The following is an 18,006-nucleotide window of genomic DNA, read 5'->3' as shown; positions in this document are numbered from 1 at the left end:
AAACAAGAGTCTCTTCAACAAACGGTGCTGGGACAACAACTGGGTATCCATGTGCAAGAGTGAAATCAGACCCCTACCCAACACCACATATAAAATTTAATTCAAAATGGATCAAAGACCTAAATATAAGAGCTAAAACTATGAAACTCTGAGAGGAAGACATAGGGGTAAATCTTTTTTGAGACAGGGTCTTACTTTGTCACCCAGGCTGGAGTGCAGTGGCACAATCTTAGCTCATTACAGCCTCAACCTCCTGGGCTTAGGTGATCATCCCACCTCAGCCTCCCAAGTATCTGGGCCCACAGCTGTGTACCACCACATCCGGCTAATTTTTGTATTTTTTTGTAGAGATGGGGTTTTGCCACATTTCCCGGGGTTGTCTTGAACTCCTGGGCACAAGTGACCCTCCTACCTTGGCCTCCAAAAGTGCTGGGATTGCAGACGTGAGCCACTGTGCCTGGCTAGGAATAAATTTTTTACATTGGGTTTGACAATCATTTTTTAGATATGGCCCCAAGAACACAACCAGGAACAACAAAAAATTGATAAATTGAACTTCCTCAAAGTTAAAACTTTTGTGCAGCAAAGAATACTCTTAAGGGAAGCAGAAACACAACCCAGTGAATGAGAGGAAAAATTTTCAAATAATATATTTGATAGGGGTCTGGTATCCGTAATATATAAAGAATTCTAAAGACAAATTCAAAAATGGGCAAAGACTTTAATAGACATTTTTCTAGAAAAGATAACAAATAGCCTACAAGCACATCAAAAGATGCTTAATTACATTAGTTATTAAGGAAATGCAAGTTAAATCCACAATGACATTCTACTTCACACCCACTATGATGGTTGTAATTTTTTTAAAAAATAGAGGCCGGGTGCGGTGGCTCATGCCTGTAATCCCAGCACTTTGGGAGGCCGAGGCGGGCAGATCATGAGGTCAGGAGATCAAGAACATCCTGGCCAACATGTGAAACCCCGTCTCTACTAAAAATACAAAACTTAGCTGGATTTGGTAGTGCACACCTATAATTCCAACTACTCGGGAGCCTGAGGCAGGAGAATCACTTGAACCCGGGAGGCAGAGGTTGCAGTGAGCCGAGATCGTGCAACTACACTCCAGCCTGGTGACTGAGCGAGACTCCATCTATAAATAAATAAATAAATAAAAACTGTTGGCAAAGATGTGGAGAATTTGAAACCCTCATACATTGCTGGTAGGAATATTAAATGGTGCAGTCACTCTGGAAAATAGTTTGCCTGCTCCTCAACATGTTGATCATATAATTACACTATGAGCCAGCAATTCCACATAAATTTGACAATTTAGGGGAAACTGACCAATATTCAGGTAATACCTCAAAGCCACAAATTACCAAAATTCACCCAAAATAAAACAGATAATCTGAACTTCTTAAAACCATTAAATAAATAAAATTTGTAGTAAAAACACTCCAGGAAAGAAATGTTCAGGCCCAGTTTATTTCCATGGAGAATTCTCACAGATTTACAAAATTAATACCAATTCTACACAAACTCAGAATTGAAGAGGGAATACTTTACAGCTCCTTTCATGAGGCCTGTATTAATTTCATAAAGATAAAGAAAACTAAAGACATATTTTTTATTCATGCATGTGAAAAAAAATCCTCAAAAAATTTTTTGAACAGTAACACAACAAACAATTCAATTTGAAAATGGGAAAAAGACATGAGGAGTCTCTGTTTTGTCACTGAAGACACACCAGTGTGTATTACATTTCCCACCCTGTATATTATGTTTTGGCATTTTTAAAAAATCCCTTCAGCCTGGGGAGTGACTGCCTGTCCTAGGTCTAGCTAATTCTTAGAGACAGCAAAGAGCCCAACCAGGTGCATGCTTTTGATATGCAAACTAATCAATCCAGAGCCATACCACCTCTGTCTGGCCTGTATACCCCAGGAGACAATATTCCTCAACCTTAATCATCCAGGGCCAGGTACCAGGCAACTAAGGGACCACTCCTTTAGTTGAAAGCCCACCAGAATTATTCAACCTACTCAATCTTAAACTGTTTACCCTGCCTTGCCTTGTCTTTTCCATGAAACCCCAATGAAGACTCTAGTCTCAGCCTTCCCCGTGCTCCTGTTTTCTGCCACCTGACCAAACCTGGTATTCCTCCCATGGCCCTATGTAGCATGCTATGCCTCTTTCTTCTAGGGAACCTGTCAAGTGACAGTAAACTTTTATTTCAATGGCATTGACCTTTATATGCCATCACTCAGTCACCCTATAAATAAGACCTGGGCACAGAATGCAATGGCAAATAAATGAAATGACATTCAACATGATTTGAAATTAAGGAACTACAAATTAGAACCATAATGAGGTACCTATTAAGATGGTTAAAATTTAGAATGTTGACACTAACAAGTATTGACAAAGATACAGAACTAGATCTCTCATATACTGGTGATAGAATTAAAAATGGTACGGTCACAAAAATACTTTTGCAGTGTCTTACAAAATTAAACATACATGTACCATGCTACCAAGCAATCTTACTTGTGGGCATTTATCCTAGAGAAATGAAAAGTTACGTTCACACAAAAACTTGAACACAAATGTTATGTGATTTATGTGTAATAGCTAAAAACTGGAAACTCAAATGTCCTTCAGTGGGTGAATATAAACATACTGTGGTGCATCCATATTATGGAATACTATGTAGCAACAAAAAAGAACAAACTATTGACATACACAACAACTTCCATGGCTCTCAAGGGAATTATTTTATGTGAAAGGTTACGTATTACATGACTATTCATATAACATTCAAGAAAAGACAAACTGATAGAGATGGAAACCTGATTAGTGGTTGTAAGAGTTTGGGGGTGAGGGAGGGAGTGCCATGATCATGGGCATGGCCATAGACCAACCTAAGGGGAGAGAGTTGACACCTCCTGGGCCTGGAGCTCACTGCAAGCCAGGGACTTCTGGGGCTCGTCTCCTTCCAGGGGACACTGGAGAGTGACAGGAGAGACAGAGCCATCCCCTGGGGCTGTACAGAGGAGGCCCCCCCCCCCCGACATCTCCTAACACTGGGGGACACTGTTCTGTCCTGGCTCTGGTACCTTGGCTCATACTGGTATCATTCAAAAGTAAACCTTTACTGGCCCAGCGTGGAGGCTCAATCCTGTAATCTTAGCACTTTGGGAGGCTGAGGCGGGTGGATCACTTGAGGTCAGGAGTTCAAGACCAGCCTGGCCAACATGGTAACACCCCGTCTCTAATAAAAATACAAGTATTAGCTGGGCACAGCAGTGCGTGCCTGTAATCCCAACTACTTGGGAGGCTGAGGCACGAGAATTGCTTGAACCCAGGAGGTGGAGGTTGCAGTGAGCCAAGATCGTGCCAGTGCCCTCCAGCCTGGGTGACAGAGCGAGACTGTGTCTCAAAAAAAAATTACTGATTTTTTTTTTTTTTTTTTTTTTTTTTTTTTGAGACGGTCTCACGTCTCACTTTGTCACCCAGGCTGGAGTGCAGTGGTGTGCCCATGGCTTATTGTAGCCTCGACCTCCCAGGCCCATGCGATCCTCCTGCCTCAGCCTCCTGAGTAGCTTGGGACTACAGGCACATGCCACCATGCCCAACTAGTTCTTTTTTTTGCAGAGACAGGGTTTCCCTATATTGCCCAGATGGTCTCAAACTGCTGGGCTTGAGTGATTCTCCCGCCTGGGCCTCCGTAAGTGCTGGGATTACAGGCATGAGCCATCACACCAGGCCTGAATCTTTAAACATAATAAAACAGCTGCTTCAAACCCATGTTTTCTCATTACAACATTGAGGTCATCTTGGGCCTTTTCCATTGGTAGGCTTTCTCCCTCTTCATTGTGGGTCACATGATTCTGCTTCATATGTCAGGTATCTGACTTATGCTAGACATTACAGAAAAAATATTGCAGAGATTCTAGATGTATTAATTTCCTAGTGCTGCTGCAACATATTACCACAAACCTTGTGGCTTAAAGAAACAGAAATTTATTCTATTACAGTTCTGGAGACCAGAAGTCAAAAATCAAGGCCACACTCTGAAGGATCTAAGGAAGAATCCTTCCTTTCTTCTCCCAGATTATTGTGGTCCTGGCATTCCTTGGTTTGCAAGCACATCACTCCAATCTCAGCCTCTGTCTTCACACTGTCTTCTCTGTGTCCTGGTGTGTCCTTGTCTAGTTCTTGTAAGAAAATTCTCATTGGATTTAGGGTCTGCCCTAATCCAAGATACTCTCATTTCAGTCATTATCCTAATTACATCTGCAAACACCCTATTTCACTAAGATCATGTTCAGAGGTTGTAGGTAGACATGAACTTTGTAGGGATACAATTCAACTCACTACCCTGGATAATGCTGACTTCCATTATAGGATGTTGACTCTTGCTAAACCAAGTAATTGAATTACATGTGGATGCTTCTGGCCCTGTCAGGTTTTATTTAATCTTTTGTGGCTGTGCATCTAATATGGTCTTAAACGTAACATTAGAGCATGATCCTTTCTTTAGGGTATCACTTGACAAACTTCTTATGTAAAGAGTCATAAATATTTAAGATTGTATGGAAAAAGAGGCAAAATGAAGGCTATTACATAGGTCCTTATATAAAAGAGAGAAAAATAACTTACACAAAATTGTTATTCATGGAATTTGAAGTTTAATTAAGAGGTGCAAGTTTAGGTAGTATAAGTCTACTAATGAGGATGGAATTCTACATTTTGTTTAATGGGGTTCAGAGTTAGCATGTGCCCCATTGTCAAAATCAGTTCAAATGTTCACCTGTTAATGATGATCGGTAATGAGATTTTATATATTTCATCTTTTAAAAATGTTTCTCCACTTTGGGAGGCTGAGGTGAGAGGATCACTTGAGCCCTGGAGTTTGAGACCAGGATGGGCAACATAATGAGACCTCATCTCTACAAAAACTTCAGAAAATTAGCCAGGCACGATGGTGAGTGCCCGTGGTCCCAGATACTCTGGAGGCTGAGGTGGGAGGATTGCTTAAGCCTGGGAAGTCCAGGCTGCAGTGAGCCATGTCACTGCAGTGATAGAATGAGACCTGGCTCAAAAAAAGTCTCTCCATACAAATACATACTGCCAAGTACTGATTCTTGGCATACAATTCTATTTAAGGCTATTTTGCGCTAGGAAGGTATTGACAGAATTATTATCTGATTGTCTTCTGCACATCAGCTCCTCAACATGTATCACACTGCAGATCAATGACTTCCAATTAAACATTAGGTGGCAGCACCTCAAAATTTAATGCTTTTGAAGTATAGAAATTTCCTTTTTATTTGCATCAAAGTTCTCCCAAAATGCTGCTAGAGTAGTAGTTTCAGCTTGTAAAGTGTGGGAATGGAGATCTCTCTTCTTGCTGTAATTTTTTAAGAGACAGGGTCTTGCTATGCTACATAGGCTGTACCCAAACTCTTTTGCTCAAGTGATCCTTCCACTCAGCACCTCCAAGTAGCTGAGACCACAGGCAAGTGCCATTACACCCAGATCTTGTAATTTTTGGCAACAAAGAGTGTACACAGCAGGTTGACGTTACTTGTGATTCAAACATTAGTTGTTGAAATGACTTAACCTCCATATCTAAATTTCAGATGTAAGTGCTGTTTTACCTTGTAACTTCAAGCTGAATTCAGAAAGATTATCAAACCTATGGCATTCACCGTTTATTAATAGTGCTTAAGGGCAGATTTTCTCATTCAGAAAAATTTCAGTCTTGGCTATAAGCTTTAAAAATTGACAAATATTTACCACTGCTAAGTCACTGATCAGCTATGTGACAGGACAAGGCATAACATTCAAATTCATGGATCTCATCAGAGTTAAGTCAATGAGACCAGAAGTTTTACTATTCACACTACTCACTCAGTAAGACATGACAGACTGAAATATTTTCGGCAATGTTTCTGTTGACGAATGAATAACCATAGGTCTTAAACACCTTACATTTTCACAAGCTCTGTAAATTTGCCCAACTAAGCTTTTTTCTGTTCCACATATTTTTACCTCCATCAGTTGAAACACATCTTAGCGATTCCACCTCAGGTTGTACTAAGTGTTTTCACAACTTCTCTTAAAATATTCTCACCTGTAGTTGTTCCATTCAAACTATTAACAGAGATTAATTCTTCACTCACTTCAAACAACACATCAAATAAATAGCAACAGACCAGTATTGGTAACAATTGTGGGCTCAACAACAGCTAAGGAAGACCACTTAAATCATTCATATTGTTTCTTAATTGACTATTAAATGTTGCTTCTACTGTCCTCAAGCAAATGTTCTCACCAAAAGGAAAAGAATATTTAAAAAGTTTATTTCTTCTAGAAATACCTCTTCACCTGCTGCAATCAAACACAACATTGCTAAACAGCTTTCATTGCTTAGCTAACGCACTGCTATACAAAACATTCACATGGATACACACGTAGAATGCAATGTTATACAAAAATGAACTCATTATTAACTAGAAGTCATAGACCAATACCTACCTAAGTGATTTTCTCACAGATCATTCTCAATGGTTCGCTTTCCCTAGCCACACAGGATGGTGCTATATCAAGACCCTCATACCCTACTTGAGAGTGAAGACTTTCTGCCCTGAAACTATCATCCTGTGGTAAGGAAGGCCACCAGCAAGAACAGAGCTGGCAGACTGCCCTGGGTCAGTCTCTGGAAGACTTTGATCAAGCCTTGCTCTTCACAGGCACTGAGAGCAATCATTGGAATCTGAGTCCATAGCAAAGAATAGGTCTCTAGGTGCTGCTCAGGAGTCAGCCAGACACTCTCAACTTGTTGCATAGCACTCTGACCCCTGAGATGGCAATATCATACATGGGAGGGGCTGTGAAATGGAACATGGGGGTTGAACATAATAAATGTAAGTTTCTTGGAGCTCACTTCTGAGCAGCAGATGAAAATTGTAGTAGTCCATTCTCACGCTGCTAATCAAGACATGCCTGAGACTGGGTAATTTATAAAGGAAAGAAGCTTAATTGACTCACAGTTTTGCAGGGGAGGTCTCAGGAAACTTACAATCATGGTGGAAGAGGAACCAAACACATCCTTCTTTACATGGTGGCAGGAAGGAGAAGAATGAGGGCTGAGCGAAAAGGGAAACCGCTTATAAAACCATCAGATCTTGGCCGGGCGTGGTGGCTCATGCCTGTAATCCCAGCACTCTGGGAGGCTGAGGTGGGAGGATGACTTGAGGTCAGGAGTTTGAGACCAGCCTGGCCAACATGGTGAAACCCTGTCTCTACTAAAAATATAAAAATGAGCCGGGCATGGTGGCACAGCCCTGTAGTCCCAGCTACTCAGGAGGCTGAGGCAGGAGAATTGCTTGAACCCAGGAGACAGAGGCTGCAGTGAGCTGAGATCATGCCACTGCACTCCAGCCTGGGTGACAGAGCGAGACTCTGTCTCAAAAAATAGATTAAAAAATTTAAAAAACAATAAAACCATCAGATCTTGTGAGAACTTATTATTACAAGAATAGCATGGGGGAAACTGCCTCCATGACTCAATCATCACCCACCGGATCCCTCTCACCACACATGGGGATTATGGGAACTACAATTCAAGATGATGAGATATGGGTGGGGACACAGCCAAACCATATAAAAAAAGTATAGGTAATAGGTAACTAAGTTATTAAATACTTAGAAATTTTGAAAGCAGCTATACACTATCTTCCCAGAAACATGCACATATAACAGAAAGTTATTCATGAGCCTCCTAGGAGTCTCTCCTGAGCCAAAGTTCTTGACAATTTTGCATCATTAGAGTAGCAGTCGTTTTGAAAATGTGACAAAAGCCATGAATCTTCATGCCAGAAATATGTGCACACCCACCTACAGCCATAAATTTGAATGTATCTCAGGCAGCTAATGAACTCCCTGTAGCTCATTTATGGGACTCAAGTTAGCAGTGGGCTGCAGGTGGTTCTGAATGTTTATTGCCTAGCTGCCTGACACTAAAAACCGTGCTCAACAGGGCAGAGCAAGGCTCTACAATGCAGAGGAGCCTAAACTGATAAAGCAGCAAGCAGCTATTTATCCTGGCAACACTCCCTAAGTTCCCTCCATTCATGTGGTTACATACCTGGGTTGTCTGTCACTCTGTCACGTCACAGATGGTTGATAATAGTTGGACACTTATTCACTTAGTCAACTAGACAGGCAGTTGCGATACACTATTATTCTTTCAAACAACAGACAGGAAAGAAAAAGGTGTGCTGGGTGAGTGCTGAAGCATGAAAATGCTCCTCATCCACGGACTCACCGCATGCGGCAGTGTGGAAACCCTGTGGAAACAGGCTTCCTATGTGCCTGTAGTGACATAAGGAGCCTAGAGAAGGAGGTGAGCAGGAAATCTAATTCCTCCAGGGTCTCCAGGTGATCCTGCCATTTGTCAGAACAAAAGTTTAGACACAGGTAAAGAAGATCTATAAAGCAGAGAGGGGGAAAAAAGCAGCATTAACATTTAGGGCCCAGAAAACATTCTCCAGTGGGTGATGTGGTACTGCGTGAGGAGTATTCTCTGGACATTGGTCAGCAGAGAAGGAAAGTAGGAAAGGCCTGAGCTCCACATGGCTAGACTGTGTCTCTGGGTTTCCACAACTTCTCTGGCCTAGGAAGGAATCTAGGCCAGTGCATTGAATTGGTTATACCTATGGGCACCTGATTGAGACAAAATTAAATGAAATTCTAATCAGAATCTTAAAGGATTTCTTAAGAGGGGCTTAAAATTCTAAACATTGTAAGGAAAAATCAAAATTATCAAAACAAGCACAAGAATGGTTTGGTAAAAGCAAAAAGATATCAGAAACATGACAAAAGGACACAGGAACAATTTAAATGCCCCACAGGTTTCGTCTCAGATGATTTGAGAATAAAAACAACCAACCATACTAGCTAAGCATTATAACCCACTGAATATACAGAAGCTGAATCTATACAGACATAAATAAAAATACAAATAAATGCTGGAAAAAAGAAAACTATTTTCTATACCATGATAAACACGTGAGGAATAATGGAACTAAAAATAACAGGTCTTTGCGACTGTGGTAATAACTGACTTGGGCAACAATCAGAAGTAAACACTAAAAATAATAAGTAGTGACTTGAGGATTGAGAGAATATATGCATAGCCTGAACATATCTCCTCTCAAGATTTTTCTTCTAATGTTTTTAGATACCAGGTCTTGCTTTGTCACCCAGACTAGAGTGCAGTGCCGCCATCATAGCGCACTGCATCCTCAAACTCCTGAGCTCAAGTGCCTGAACCTGGGAGGCAGAGGTTGTAGTGAGCTGAGATCATGCCACTGCACTCCAGCCTGGGTGACAGAGGGAGACTCTGTCTCCAAAAAAAAAAAAAGAAAGAAAAGAAAAGAAATCTCAACACTTCTGTTACTTCTGTTGTATGTCTACAAAAGGTACATAACCTAATGTAATCACAAGGCAACATCAGACAAATCCCATCATTTACCAGATTAGTAAAGAAGAGTTGTGGGCAATAGCTCATGATCAGTCAGGATGTTGTCAGGGGTTTCTCCCATGAGGCTTTTGATATAGTTTGGGTGTCTGCCTCCTCCAAATCTCTTGTTGAGATTTGATCCCCAATGTTGGAGGTGGGGTCTAGTGGGAGGTGTCTGGGTCATGGGAGTGGATCCTTCGTGATCAACTTGATGAGTGAGTTCTCACTCTATTAGGTTGCACAAGATCTGATTGTCAAAAAAAAGAGCCTGGTACCTCCCTTCTCTCTCTCTTTCCTCCTCTTTCCAAGTGATGCCTGCTACCCCCCCTTCCCCTTCTGTCATGGGTGGAAGCAACTTGAGCCCCTCACCAGAAGATGATGCTGGTGCCATGCTTCTTGTACAGCCTGCAGAACCGTGAGTCAAATCAACCTTTTTTCTTTATAAATTACCCGGCCTCAGGCATTCCTTTATAACAATGCAAATGGACTAAGACACATATCAACTTCACGCTTTTCAAGGAAGTCATATTCTTAGCTTGTATCAGCTGAGGGATGTCTAGGATATGTCAGTAACAAGTAGACCCAAACCTATAACAGCTCAGCAGAGAATAAGTTTATTCCTCAAAAAGGCTGCCAGAGAAGAAAGATAAGGAAGCTGTTCCACACAGTGATTCTTGAACCTTGGCTCCTTCCATATGGTATTTCTCATCTCTAGCATAGGAACAAGGAGAGCAAAAAATATATAGAATGAAGCTCTCTCTCAGAGGACTTGTTTTACCACTGAAATCTACATTCCACTACCCCATATAGATGGAAGAGTGGTTGAGAAATGTAGACTGGTTGTTGGCCTAGGGACAAAAGGAAATCGTTCTGGTGAACACACAAGAATATGCAAACCCACAAGTAGGTGCCATAGGGGTCTCTTTTAATTATATTTACTTTTTATTTATATATCACAGTGTATTGTTGCATTCTGGAAGAAGGATTTCCCACATCCATTACCTTCATATGATTTGTTTGGTCTGGTTGATATACTATGAGGTCTCTACTGCTGCATACATTTTCTTTTTCCTTCTTCTTCTTTTTTTGAGATGGAGTCTTGCTGTGTCACCCAGGCTGGAGTGCAGTGGCACAATCTCAGCTCACTGCAACCTCTGCCTTCTTGGCTCAAGCAATTCTCCCTGCCTCAGCCTCCTGAGTAGCTGGGATTACAGGCACCCACCACCACACTTGGCTAATTTTTGTATTTTTAATAGAGATAGAATTTTACCATGTTGGCCAGGCTGGTCTCGAACTCCTGACCTCAGGTAATCCACCCGCCTCAGCCTCCCGAAGCACTGGGATTACAGGCATGAGCCACTGCACCCAGCCTGTATACATTATCTGTTGCACTGAGAAAGGTGCGTTTGAGCTGAGAGTGTCACACATTTGTTACATTCTAGGTTTTCTCCATTGTGTAAATACTCTGCTCAGTGAGGTTCAATCAAGGACAGAAAGCATTCATCTTTTCATTTCTTTCTCAGGATTCCTCCACAGTGTAAGTTTATAAAGAGTTTAGTTCATATAGGATATTGTCTATATTCATTACTTTCATAACGTTTCTTTCCTGGGTAAATTATCTGACTCCAATACAGACTAAACTTATACTTAGTGGCTACAAGACTATCCACATGCAATACATTTCAAGGCTTTCCCTCCAGTGAAAGTTCTCTTATTTTGGCTGGGCATAGTGGCTCACACCTGTAATCCCAACACTTTGTAAAGCTGAGGTAGGAGGATCCCTTGAGCCCAGGAATTTGAGACCAACCTGGGCAATGTAGTGAGACTCTATCTCTAAGAAAAACATTTTTTTAAAAATTACCCAGACATGGTGGTATGCACCTGTAACCCCAGCTGCTCTGAGTGTGGCTGGAGGATCACTTGAGCCTCAAAGGTTGAGGCTACAGTGAGCCATGATTGCATCACTGCACTGCAGCCTGGAAGACAGAGCAAGACCCTGTCTCAAAAAAAAAAAAAAAAAAAAAAAAAGTTATCATATGTTTAATGAGAAACTTCCATGTTCATTTGCTAAAAAGGTTTTGGTCCCCTGTCTGAGTTCTCCAACCTTTTCTTAGCTCTGACTTGTGGCTGAAAGTTATCCTACATTCATCACCTTTATAGAATTCCTCCCACGAGTTCTCTGATGTTCTTGGAACTGTGATCTGCCTAAAAGTACTCCAAGATCCCTGACACTGGCAGGCCCATTCACATGTGTAAGTTCTCTGATGCAGTGCAAGGTTTGATGTGTGGCTGAAAGCTTTTCCATACACATTACATTTGTAAGTTTCATCCCTGTGAGTTTTCTGATTCTTTTCATGGTTTTACTTCGGGGGGAAATCTTCCCTACTCCATCACATTTATAGGATTTCTCCCTTGTGTGATTCATCTGATGGCTTTTTACGCCTGAAAACTCTGAAAAGTTTCCCCCGTTGATCACATTTATAGGATTTCTGATCTTTGTGAGTTATCTGATACAGTCTGCGGCCTGATTTCCAGTTGAAAGCTTTACCACATTCATTACATTCAGAGGGTTTCTTCCCTGTGTGAATTCTCTGAAGTATAAGGTTTGATTTCCTACAGAAAGATTTCCCACATTCAGTACATTCAAAGGGTCCTCCTCTGAGTTGTTCTCTGATGAACTGTAAGAGATTATTTTCAGGGAAAATTGTCCCACATTCATTACATTCATAGGTTTTTTCAACTTTGTGACTTATTTGATGTAAAAGGGATGACCTCCTAGAGAAGAATTTTTGACATTCAAGATACACATAGGACTCCTCCTTTATGTGAGTTTCCTGATGTATATTGAAGGTGGACTGAGAACTGAGATTCCCTGTGTACGTTATTATCACAGGATGTCTCCAATGTGCAAGTTTTCTGATGATGCACTGTAAGGGCTTAAATATGGCTGAAGTTTTTCCCAAACTCAAAACGTTTCACCCCTGTGAGAACTCTCTGATATTCTCTGAAGAATACTTTTCAACTGAAAGTTGAAAAAAAAAGAAAGGAAGAATCCTTTGTATTGATCTATCATTTAAAAATTCTGGTGTATACCTGACTGTCATCCTGCTGCTAGCCATACTTCAGGCAACATCAGGCCTTTGCTAAAAACGAAAAATGGTTCTGAGCTCACTGCCCCAAGAAATAACAGATGAAAGAGTTAAGAGATCTCTTTCTTGAAAACAAGGGTTTATTGTATATTTATATATATACACACATATAAATACATATGTATAAATGTATACATAAATATAAAAATTTGCAACAAAATACATACTTTCAAATATATATAATTTTGAATTTGAATTCATATAAATATATGAATTCAAAATATTATATATATATACTGACAAAATATTTGCAAACCACATACCCAAGACAGATCTCATTTCTAAAATAGCAAAAAACCCAGATAAGCCAATTATAAAATGGGTAATCCCAGGACTTTGGGAGGCCAAGGCAGGCGGATCACGAGGTCAGGAGATCCAGACCATCCTGGCTAACACGGTGAAACCCCGCCTCTACTTAAAAAAAAAAAAAATCAGCCAGGCGTGGTGGTGCACGCCTGTAATCGCAGCTACTCCGGAGGCTGAGACAGGAGAATGGCGTGAACCCGGGAGGTGGAGCTTGCAGTGAGTGGAGATCGAGCCACTGCACTCCAGCCTGGCTACAGAGTGAGACTCCATCTCAAAAATAAATAAATAAATAATAAATAAATAAAATGGGTAAAACAGATACTTCCTTAAAAAGGAGACAGATAGATATATGAAAGAAGTACATAAATGTTATCCAATTTTATTGGCCATTAAGAAAGAGAAAAATTAAAATCACAGTATCGCTACATACATATTAGAACAGCAAAAGAAAGGGAGATATAATAAATGTTGGTGACGATGCAGAAAAAATGGATCTCACATACATTGCTTATAGAAATATAAAATGATACAACCTCTGTTGAAAAATAAGTGGCAGTTTCCTTTTTTTTTTTTTTTTTAAGACGGAGTCTCGCTCTGTCACCCAGGCAGGAGTGCAGTGGCGCGATCTCGGCTCACTGCAAGCTCCGCCTCCCGGGTTCACGCCATTCTCCTGCCTCAGCCTTCCCAGTAGCTGGGACTACAGGCGCCCGCCACCACGCCCGGATATTTTTTTGTATTTTTAGTAGAGACGGGGTTTCACCGTGTTATCCAGGATGGTCTGGATCTCCTACCTCATGATCTGCCCGCCTCGGCCTCCCAAAGTGCTGAGATTAAAGGCGTGAGCCACCGCGCCGGCCTATTCTCTAACATTTCAATCTTTAGAATTTGTTGGAACTTCTTTATGGCCTAAAACATGGGTTATCCTTGTAAAGGTTCCACGTACATTTGAAAACAATGTGTATTCTGCAACCCTTGGATGTAGTATTCTACCTATATTGTCAAATTGGTTGACAGCATTTTTAAAGTCTTCTACCATCCTACTGGATTTATTTTTTATCTAGTTTGTTCTATCAATTACTGTGAGAGATATCAAATTTCCAAGCAAGATTGTGCATTTGTCTCTCTTTTTAGTTATCTCAGTTTTGCGTTCTGTATTTTGACACTTTCTCTCAATTTTTCATCTTTAGAGACAGGGTCTTCATTTGTCACCCAAGCTGGAGTGCAGCGGCATGATCACAGTTCAGTGAAGCCTCGAAATCCTAGGCTGAAGCCATCCTCCGCCCCAGACTCCCTAGTAGCTGCTGCACTTGCTTGTATTTTGAAGCTCTTTTATTAGGTACATTGATATTTACCATTGTTACATCTTCCTGATAAATTGATCCTTGTTAACATAATGAATTGTCTTTCTAAAACTCTGACAATACCCATTGTACTGCGTCCATGTTAGTAACACATATTATATTTCTTGTATTTGTTTTTTGCAGAGTACATTTATTACCACCCTTTTACTGTCAATCCACCTGTATCTTTACAGTTAAAACACATCTCTTTTAGATAAGATACAGTTGGATCATGCTTTTTTCCCAGCTTGAAAGCCTCCATTTTTAAACTTGAGGTTTAAGTCCATTTAATTTAATTACTGATACAGTAGGGCTTAAATCTGCTACTTTATTATTCATTTTCCAGTTGCCTCATTTGTTTTGCTTGTTTGATGATTTTGTTCCTCTGTTCCACTTTTTTTTGTCAGCTTTTAAATTAAATATTTTTAGAATTCCATTTTATTCCTCTATTGGATATTTAGCTATACTTCCCCTTACTACTTTTTAGTGGTTGGTTTATAAATCAAAATGTTCATTCTTAATTTATCATAACCTATTTAGAGTTAATATTGTACCACCTCTCAAAAAATTTAAAACTCTTTCAACAATAAAATTATACTTGTGCCCTGTCTTTTTGGCTATTGTCATATGCTTTATAGCAACATATGTAAGAAACCCTTCATATAATATTATTTTTGCTTTAAAAACTAAGTTATCTTTCCAAAATTTGAAGAGAAAAATAAAGGAAAGTATTTTCCATCTCTCTACTTATTTAGGATTTCTGGATTCTTTTAGTGAATCCAGATTGCTATCTGACATGGTTTCCTCTTGTCTACTGGCAACAAATTCCCTCAATTTTTGTTTGTTCATTTTTCCTTCGATTTTGAAGCATAATTTCACAGGATACAGAATTCTCAGTTCGTAGGTTTTTTCCTCACAACACTTGAAAATAGTTCACTCCACTTTCTTCTTACTGGCATGGTTTTTCAGAAATCAGGTGTAATTCTTATCTTTGCTCCTCTACAGGTGTTTTTCTCCTCAGGCTTCTTTCAAGAATTTTTTTTTTTTCTTTTTCTTTTTCTTTTTTTTAAACAGAGTCTCACTCTGTCAACCAGGCTGGAGTGCAGTGGCACGATCTCAGCTCACTGCAACCTCCGCCTCTTTGGTTCAAGAGGTTCTTGTGCCTCAGCCTCCCCCGAGTTGCTGGGATTACAGGCGTGTGCCACCCTGCCTGGCTAATTTTTGTATTTTTGGTAGAGATGGAGTTTCACCATGTTGACCAGGCTGGCCTTAAGCTCCTGACCTCAAGTGATCCACCCACGCTGGCCTCCCAAAATGTGGGATTACAGGTGTGAGCCACCATGCCTGCCCTTAAGAATTTTTTTCTTTACATTTTCTGTAGTTTTAATATATGTCTAGGTGTATTTTCAATTAATTTATTTTGGCCTTTATCCTGCTTGCTGTTCTCTTAGCTTTCTGGATCTGTGTTTGTTTGGTTTGGTTTGGTGTCTGACATTCATTTGAGGAAAATTATCAGAGGAAGAGAATTTCTTCTCTTCCTCTCTCTTCACCTTCTGCTGTTCCCATTAATTGCATTTAAACATTTTTTAGTTGTCCCTCAGTTCTTGGATATTGTTTTTCAGTCTTCTCTCTTTGCTTTTCAGTTTGGTAGGTTTCTATTTACATATACTCAAGCTTAGATATTCTTTCTTCTGCTACATTTAGCCTCCTAATGAGTCCTTGAAAGGCATTCTTCATTTGTTACAGTGCTTTTGATCTCTTGCTTTATATTTTTTGAGACAGGGTCTCATCCTGTTGCAGCTGGAGTGCAGTGGCATGATCTTGGCTCACTGCAGCATCTACCAGGGTCAAACGATCTGCCTACCTAGCCTCTTGAGTAGCTGGGACTACAGGTACACACCACTGCACCCGGCTAATTTTTGTATTTTTAGTAAACGCGAGGTTTCCCCATATTGCCCAGGCTTGTCTTGAACTCCTGAGCCCAAGTGATCCACCTGGCTCTGCCCGCCAAGTGTTGGGATTACAGGCATATGCCACTGCGCCTGGCCCTTTGTTATTCTTTCTTAGACTTTCCATCTCTCTGCTTATACCATTCATCGATTCTTACACATTGTCCACTTTTTTCCCTTAGAGACTTTAACATATTAATCACAGTTATTATAAAATGCTGGACTGATAATTACAACATTCCTGCTGTATCTGACTCTGCTTCTAATGTTTGACTGAAAATCAACAACTCTTCTTAGACCCACCAGAGAATTAAGGTCACAGGACAAACCACTGCCCTCCAAAATGAAGAGTCTTTAAACTATGTATTTTGTTTTGGGATTTTTTGTTGTTGTTGCCTTTTAATATGCTTTGTAATTTTTTATTTTTTCTGAAAGCCGGATATAATGTACTGGGTAAAACACTGCAGTAAATAGACCTTTAGTAATGTGGCCGTGAGATGTAGGGGAGGGGAATCATTCCACCGTCTTGTAATTAGGTCACAGTCTTTAGTGGGCCTGTACCATGGACGACCAATTTCACAAGTGTTTTTCTGTTTCCTGCCCCCTTTTAGTGGGATGAGGTGGCTGGAGAGGGTGGTTAGAGGGAGCTGTCATTTTATATGTCTCTTCCTCCAAGTCAGTTAGGCTCTGGTAAAACTCCACTCGGGCAGGTTCTGGTAGTTTCTTATGAGCATAAACCTTGTTAAGATAAACAGAATGCTCGACATACTTCAAAATGACTACTTTTCCTGTATGCTTGCCAGAAACACAAAGGGCTTTTTCTCTGATCTTCTGTTTGAGAACCTGGTAGGGCTCCTGTCAGTAAAACTCACAAAAGTATATGCATGCTTGCTTAAGACTGACCTCAACCCCGAGAGTTTTTAACCTTCAAACATGTCCAAACTGAGCCTCTAGCAATTTGTCAATTACATTTCTGGATTTTCTATCCCAGGTAATAGTTCTCACAGAATAGTTCTCTTTCACCTCAACTGTCTCCACGCTGGTCACTGTGTTTCTCTGTATCCACCTGTCTCTTCATTTTGGGGGCAGTGTTTTGCCCTGTGACCTCAATTCTCTGATGGATCTAAGAAGAGCTGATTATCAATTTGTTCAGCTTTTTATCTGTTTAGAACAGAGTGATGAATTCTAAGCTCCTTACATCCTGGCTGGATTGCCGTTTTCCTGTTAATAGTATCCTTTGATGCACAAAACTTTTTGTCTATTTTTGTTGTTGTTGTGCTTTTCCTGTCATATCCAAGAAATCATGGGTACATCCAATGTCATGATTTTCCCCTATGTCTTCTTCAAAGAGATTATGAGCCGGGCGCAGTGGCTCATGCCTGTAATCCCAGCACTTTGGGAGGCCAAGGTGGGCAGATCACCTGAGGTTGGGAGTTCGAAACCAGCCTGGCCAACGTGGTGAAACCTGTCTCTACTAAAAATACAAAAATTAGCCAGGCATGGTGAGGAACACCTATAATCCCAGCTACTCAGGAGGCTGAGGCAGGAGAATCACTTGAACCCAGGAGGCAAAGGTTGCAGTGAGCCGAGATCATGCCACTGCACTCCAGCCTGGACAACAGAGTGAGACTATCTCAATAAATAAATAAAGTAAACAAAGAGATCTATGATTTTAGCTCTTATGTTTATCAGGGTTGTTCAATCTTTTGGATTCCCTGGGCCACATTGGA

The sequence above is a fragment of the Chlorocebus sabaeus genome, chromosome 12 (assembly GCF_047675955.1).
Source record: "Chlorocebus sabaeus isolate Y175 chromosome 12, mChlSab1.0.hap1, whole genome shotgun sequence".
In the NCBI taxonomy this organism is placed as follows: Eukaryota; Metazoa; Chordata; class Mammalia; order Primates; family Cercopithecidae; genus Chlorocebus; species Chlorocebus sabaeus.
Note: the sequence above shows the minus strand (reverse complement) of the source record.